This window comes from Sinocyclocheilus rhinocerous, unplaced genomic scaffold (genome assembly GCF_001515625.1).
Source record: "Sinocyclocheilus rhinocerous isolate Xijiao unplaced genomic scaffold, SAMN03320098_v1.1 scaffold1185, whole genome shotgun sequence".
NCBI lineage: Eukaryota > Metazoa > Chordata > Actinopteri > Cypriniformes > Cyprinidae > Sinocyclocheilus > Sinocyclocheilus rhinocerous.
Genome location: NW_015627555.1, coordinates 434,081 through 440,080, shown reverse-complemented (window position 1 = coordinate 440,080; position 6,000 = coordinate 434,081). Strand labels below are relative to the sequence as shown.

The following is a 6,000-nucleotide window of genomic DNA, read 5'->3' as shown; positions in this document are numbered from 1 at the left end:
TTTTTCCCCCTAAAAAGAGAAAAAGCTCATGAAAAACAAAACAAAACATTTTGTCCTGAATACATTCAGGTATTCCTGCAATAATTGTTGATCCTAATTACCGATTAAATTCCGAGTCCCCTCTTACTCATGTGGGTCTCTAGCCTCTACACACACGCTCAGTTCTCATGCCCTGCCCCTTGGCAGGAACAGACAGTGTACAGATTCAGCAAAATGCCCCTGTGACCATGTCAAAGCCAATCTACACCCTTCATCCATGCATCCACACTCCTCTCTCTGTCTGCCATCTCATTTGATTAAAGCAGCGTGTCCCAACCTTTTTTAGCTCAAGTCTCCAGGAGCTCCATTAGTAAGCACCCCTTCACAAATATTCAACCAGGAAATGTGCTCCTTTCATTTAGGGCTGAAAGAATTAGTCGACATTATCGACAACGTTGACAATTAAAAATTGTCGACAAATACTGTTGCCAAATAGTCATTTGATCTCATATGACCTAATGCAGTGGTTCCCAATCCTGGTCCTGGAGAACCCCCAACACTGCATGTTTTTGATGTCTCTTCTTATCTGACACACATTTGAGGTCTTGGAGTTGTTACTAATGAGCTGATGAGTTGTATCAGGTTTGTTTGATTAGGGAGGCATCTAAAATGTGCAATGTTGGGGGTTCTCTAGGACCAGGATTGGGAACCACTGACCTGACGTAAGGGCCTGCAATAATGCAGTTTGACAGCCGAACCAGAAACTGCTGAGCGGCGTTTGGCTGAATAAATATATGCTGCGCACTTTCCTCTCAATACCGAAATAAACACAACAAAAAATGACAGCAGTGAGAAAACAGCAGTTAAAAAAAGCATCTGGTTACAGCGATGTGGATCTTTGCACCAGATCTTTGCACTCCAGTCATGTCATTTAATTATATATCGCTTTATACAATAGATTGCCTTATATCAAGCAGCGTACAGTATTAAACATGAAAAAATAGTGTCAGTAATTCAGTTAGAATTAAAACTTGATTTTCTGTTATAAAGCAGCTGTCCAGTGTGGAGCTAATCTTTTTATTAGTAAATGCCAAAAAACAAAAAAACAAAAACAACAACAACTTATTATTACATTAAAGTGATAGTTTGGTTTGCAGAGATTAAAGCTTTATTTAGCTCAGGACTGATTTGATTATTGTAACCCTATAAGGTGTTTTAAGAGAGATTATTAGTAAATAAAGTGTTGTTTGATGTATTTATAAATCTTTCTTTGTATGTTTTTTTTTTTTTTACCATAAGGAGTTGCAAATTGAATCTCGTTGTACAAATCGTGCAATGACAATAAAGTATTCATTAATTCAAATGTTAGGCAGCAATGTTGTGTCATTCAGTTACTTTTTCATATAGCTAATTAACTGGTTAATGAGAATGCTTCTCTTGTCTGTCATCACATTTTGTGTGCCAAAAATATTTATTTGTATTGTAAAAAATAATTGTATAATCGTTGTAATTACATAATCTTAATATAAATTTCAAAAGCTGAAGTGATTACCTTATTTTATTTATTTGTTAGAATATGTATCAATATATTATATAATAATATGTACTCAATATTTGCAACTAATTGCAAAAGCTGAATAATCAATCTAATAACCATTAGATTAATTGATTATTAAAATAATCATTTGTTGCAGCCCTACTTTCATTGCATAATATAGTGAATATAATTTAGTATTTTCATTAATATTATTACAGGATTAGTTCACAAACATACAAACAAACAAATCATTTGACAGCCCCAATATTACTAAAACTGAAATTTTTGATTCTGGTTAAATGTTTGATGAAGCCCAAACATTAAACCAGGAAAGTGTTCCTTCTACCTCATAATATAGTGGATATCAAAGCAAAAATAATGCTAAACATTAAACCAAAAAAAAAGTGTTCATTTTACCTCATAATATAATGGATTGGATATTATTTAATATTATTACATGAATAGTTTACTCATAAATAAGTAAATAAATAAACAGAAAACAATAATCCTTTGACAGCCCATATATTATTAAAACACTAATTTTAACAATACTGTTTTATAGGTTTGGAAAAGCAAAATGAATCCCCTGCCTGGGATTCACTGGTTCACAGCGAACAGTGTCACATAATATAACAAATGCCATGTCTACTGAGACACATAAGGCAAAAGTCCCATCCAGTTCACAGAAATACTTGAAGTCAATTCAGGTCAAACAGCACTGACGTATTTGCCTGTTAAGTCACACAAGAACATGCCGTGAAATTTGTACTCACACATACTCAACATTGTCTTTCCCTGCCTGCTTTTCCTCTTCTCATTTCTGTATCCACCTCCTTTCTTCTATTTTGAAGAGCAGCCCTGGAGATCAGAGACCACTGACCTTACAGCAACACCAGAGACCTACACACACATACTGTATGCGTGCACAAAGCGTATGTCGCCATGAAGAATGCGCTAGGGGGAGACTCTCAGAAAAGCGCACAATAGCCCTTTACCCCAAAAACTGGGTCAGAGAGGGTTGTGGTTTGAGGGGGGGAGTGTTATGGTTTTGACGTGGGAGGCTGGGTGGGTTAATATCCCTGACGGCAAGGGAACAGACAATGATGAAGGGAGAACAAGAGAGTAAAGCCAAAATCAGGGTTGATGTTCAGCCTGTAACAAGAAACCAGAAGATTTCCACAACGTCCCTCCTCTACACACACACACACACACACACACACAAAGACATGCACGCTTGTCACAGATAAGTGAGTAAACAATATCTCTCCCATAACCTTATCGCCTACCCCCTCCACTTCCTCTCTAAAGCCCCTCTCTCTCTAGCACTTTCACAGCACACTGCTGGAAGGAAGGGAACTTCTTAATGCTTGCTCTTGTATTCATCTGCCCATCTTTGGTCATGGCTTAAACTAGAGCTTCCAGCGATCTCCAGCGCTCACATTCTTATCCATACCCTGTTTTCTCCCTCGTTCTTATCACTAACCACTCTTTCTTTATGTGTTTCTCTCACAGTAAAGAGTGAGGCGAGATTACAAATCGCAGGATTTCACAGCTACTTCCACAGACAGAGGGGGAAAAAATCTCATTAAAATCCCACACACATTCCCCAAGTGCGATAAGGAAACAATCATTTAATGTGACTACATTGGTTTGGAGAGAGAGAGAGAGAGAGAGAGAGAGAGGCGTTCTTGCGCTGGAATGTGCAATGAAAACATTTTCCAATGTTATAATGATTTGTTACGGAAGGAGTTTGCTGTAGATTATGGCTCGGGAATCGATGTGAAAGATTTCTCTGTTAAGTCCATATGAAATATGATTAATTAATTTATGACAAAATCTGATAATGGCCTGACGTATCTTCATTTTATCTCAACAAATTAGAATATGGTGACATGCCAATCAGCTAATCAACTCAAAACACCTGCAAAGGTTTCCTGAGCCTTCAAAATGGTCTCTCAGTTTGGTTCACTAGGCTACACAATCATGGGGAAGACTGCTGATCTGACAGTTGTCCAGAAGACAATCATTGACACCCTTCACAAGGAGGGTAAGCCACAAACATTCATTGCCAAAGAAGCTGGCTGTCCACAGAGTGCTGTATCCAAGCATGTTAACAGAAAGTTGAGCGGAAGGAAAAAGTGTGGAAGAAAAAGATGCACAACCAACAGAGAGAACCGCAGCCTTATGAGGATTGTCAAAAAAATCGATTCAAGAATTTGAGTGAACGTCACAAGGAATGGACTGAGGCTGGGGTCAAACATCAAGAGCCACCACACACAGACGTGACAAGGAATTTGGCTACAGTTGTCGTATTCCTCTTGTTAAGCCACTCCTGAACCAAAGACAACGTCAGAGGCGTCTTACCTGGGCTAAGGAGAAGAAGAACTGGACTGTTGCCCAGTGGTCCAAAGTCCTCTTTTCAGATGAGAGCAAGTTTTGTATTTCATTTGGAAACCAAGGTCCTAGAGTCTGGAGGAAGGGTAGAGAAGCTCATAGCCCAAGTTCACAATTAAAATAACCAAAGACTTAAACTACTTCAGTCTGTGTGCATTGAATTTATTTAATACACGAGTTTCACAATTTGAGTTGAATTACTGAAATAAATTTTCCACGACATTCTAATTTATTGAGATGCACCTGTAGTCCCTTGTTCTGAGTGCTTGTAACTCTTTGGGTGAATTATCTCTTTAAATCAAAAGCTCCTAAAATAAGCAGATGCAAAAAAACTTTAAAATTAAAATTCAGTTGGTAAGCTAAAAGTTTAAGATCACTTAAAACAATTCTTGCAGTGTAGAATTGCACAGACAGACAGACAGATATATAAACACAACCACTGTAGTCCAAAACATAAATGATATATATATATATATATATATATATATATATATAAAATTGTAAATAGAAAAATATATACATAGAAAACTAAAATATGGTAACATTTCATTCATTTGCATTTTTTAAATATTACTGACAATATATATATATATATACACACATCTGAACTACACATTGTTATATGATCAACAAACTCATTGTCACTCACTGTAAACTCACTGTAATCTGACTGCATTGGCCATGGTCAGTGTGTCCAATTCACTAAAAAGAACCAACTCAAAAGAGTAATTTGTGCCAGAAATTTGACTACACTGGTTGTGGTGTAAGTTTTTGATTCAATAACAACTTCGAGTCATTCTGTAATTGAACTACCAAACTACACTGGTTGCACTGTAGATTAAATAGCAGTGTTGTGGCGCCACTGAATAAATAGTTCAGGAGGGATGCACTAATTTTAAATTTCTCCGCCAATACTGATATTCAAGAATGAAATCTGCCGATACCGATAGTTTGGTTTTCCTAAGGAAAAAAAACTCTCCCAACTAATACTGTAAACTATACAGGGAACCCTCTCATTTGGTACATTATTATGATATTACAGGTTAAAATTAACAGAGCCCAAACTATTATTCAACTGCTACTTATTTTCAGATATAATAAATCGCACTCAAATAAAAACTGATATGTTTATATACAACTCAATTGCTCATAAGGTAGTTTTTATAAAAACTTGACTTCATGACAGATTCATTCAAACGTACATATATAATTAACAGTAAGTAAGCTGCCCTATAGAGTTTTATAGCGAACTAACGAACTGTGAACACTAGATAACTTTTTTCCTGAGGTAAATGCATCTTTAAGTGACATTGTTCACAAGCTGTTTTATTGACGTTATGCTGCGGTTGAAACATTGACTGAGTGATTACATGAAACATGAAAGATTTCAGCAAGTTATACTGTATATTTCTCCATGTTCATGCATGTTTATTTCACGATATAACTTTATAAAATCAACCTGTCATCAATCACGCAACATGTAAGAGCATCAAAACTGCATTTATTGTTTAAATGTTGTGATAAAATGCATAGAATTTGAGAGCTAAGACTTGAACTATCAGATTCAGAAGTAACAAAGCTCTTTGCAATACTGGATGGGAGGTGCGCTAATGCGTTATCACGTTAACTTCCTATACACAAAAGACATTTTCTTCACTATACCTTTTGATTGACAGGATATGTCCAGATTATCGGCTGTTTTTAAACAATCGGCCAATAGCTGCCGTGTTCAAAACCATACCCTCATTTACTATTCCCTACATTAGTCCACTTATATAGAAGTGAATAAAAACGATTGAATCAATTCAGACACTGAGTGCTGCCATTTTTGCATAGTTTGTGCTTGCTGTTTAATATTAATTTGAAACATAGCAAACTGGCAGCACCAATAGTAATAAAAAGATTTATCCCGAACTCTGTCAAAGAAACTAGCATGTAAAAATCTTAATTAAACTATTTAATAATCAATTAAAAATAAATTTACACCTTTATGATATTACTCTGTACCCACATGATCAAGCAGGCGGCATCTTCAGGCGATATGCAGGAATTAATTCGGCACGACCTTTACCGTGCATTATGGGTATTCT

The 6,000-nt window shown here is 36.2% G+C and overlaps 1 protein-coding gene across 2 annotated transcripts in view; it reads right to left on the bottom strand.

The window, feature by feature from the left end:
* LOC107731105 (gap junction gamma-1 protein-like) overlaps window positions 1–6,000 on the bottom strand; it is a 37,390-nt gene that overhangs the window by 10,498 nt on the left and 20,892 nt on the right. The window contains exon 1 of one of the 2 annotated variants that reach the window (XM_016542103.1): window positions 2,290–2,403. The exons of the other annotated variant lie outside the window; for it this stretch is intronic. The gene's annotated coding sequence lies outside the window, so the exon portion shown is untranslated. Of the gene's footprint in view, window positions 1–2,289; window positions 2,404–6,000 lie in introns of those variants that run through there. 2 annotated transcript variants of the gene reach the window in all.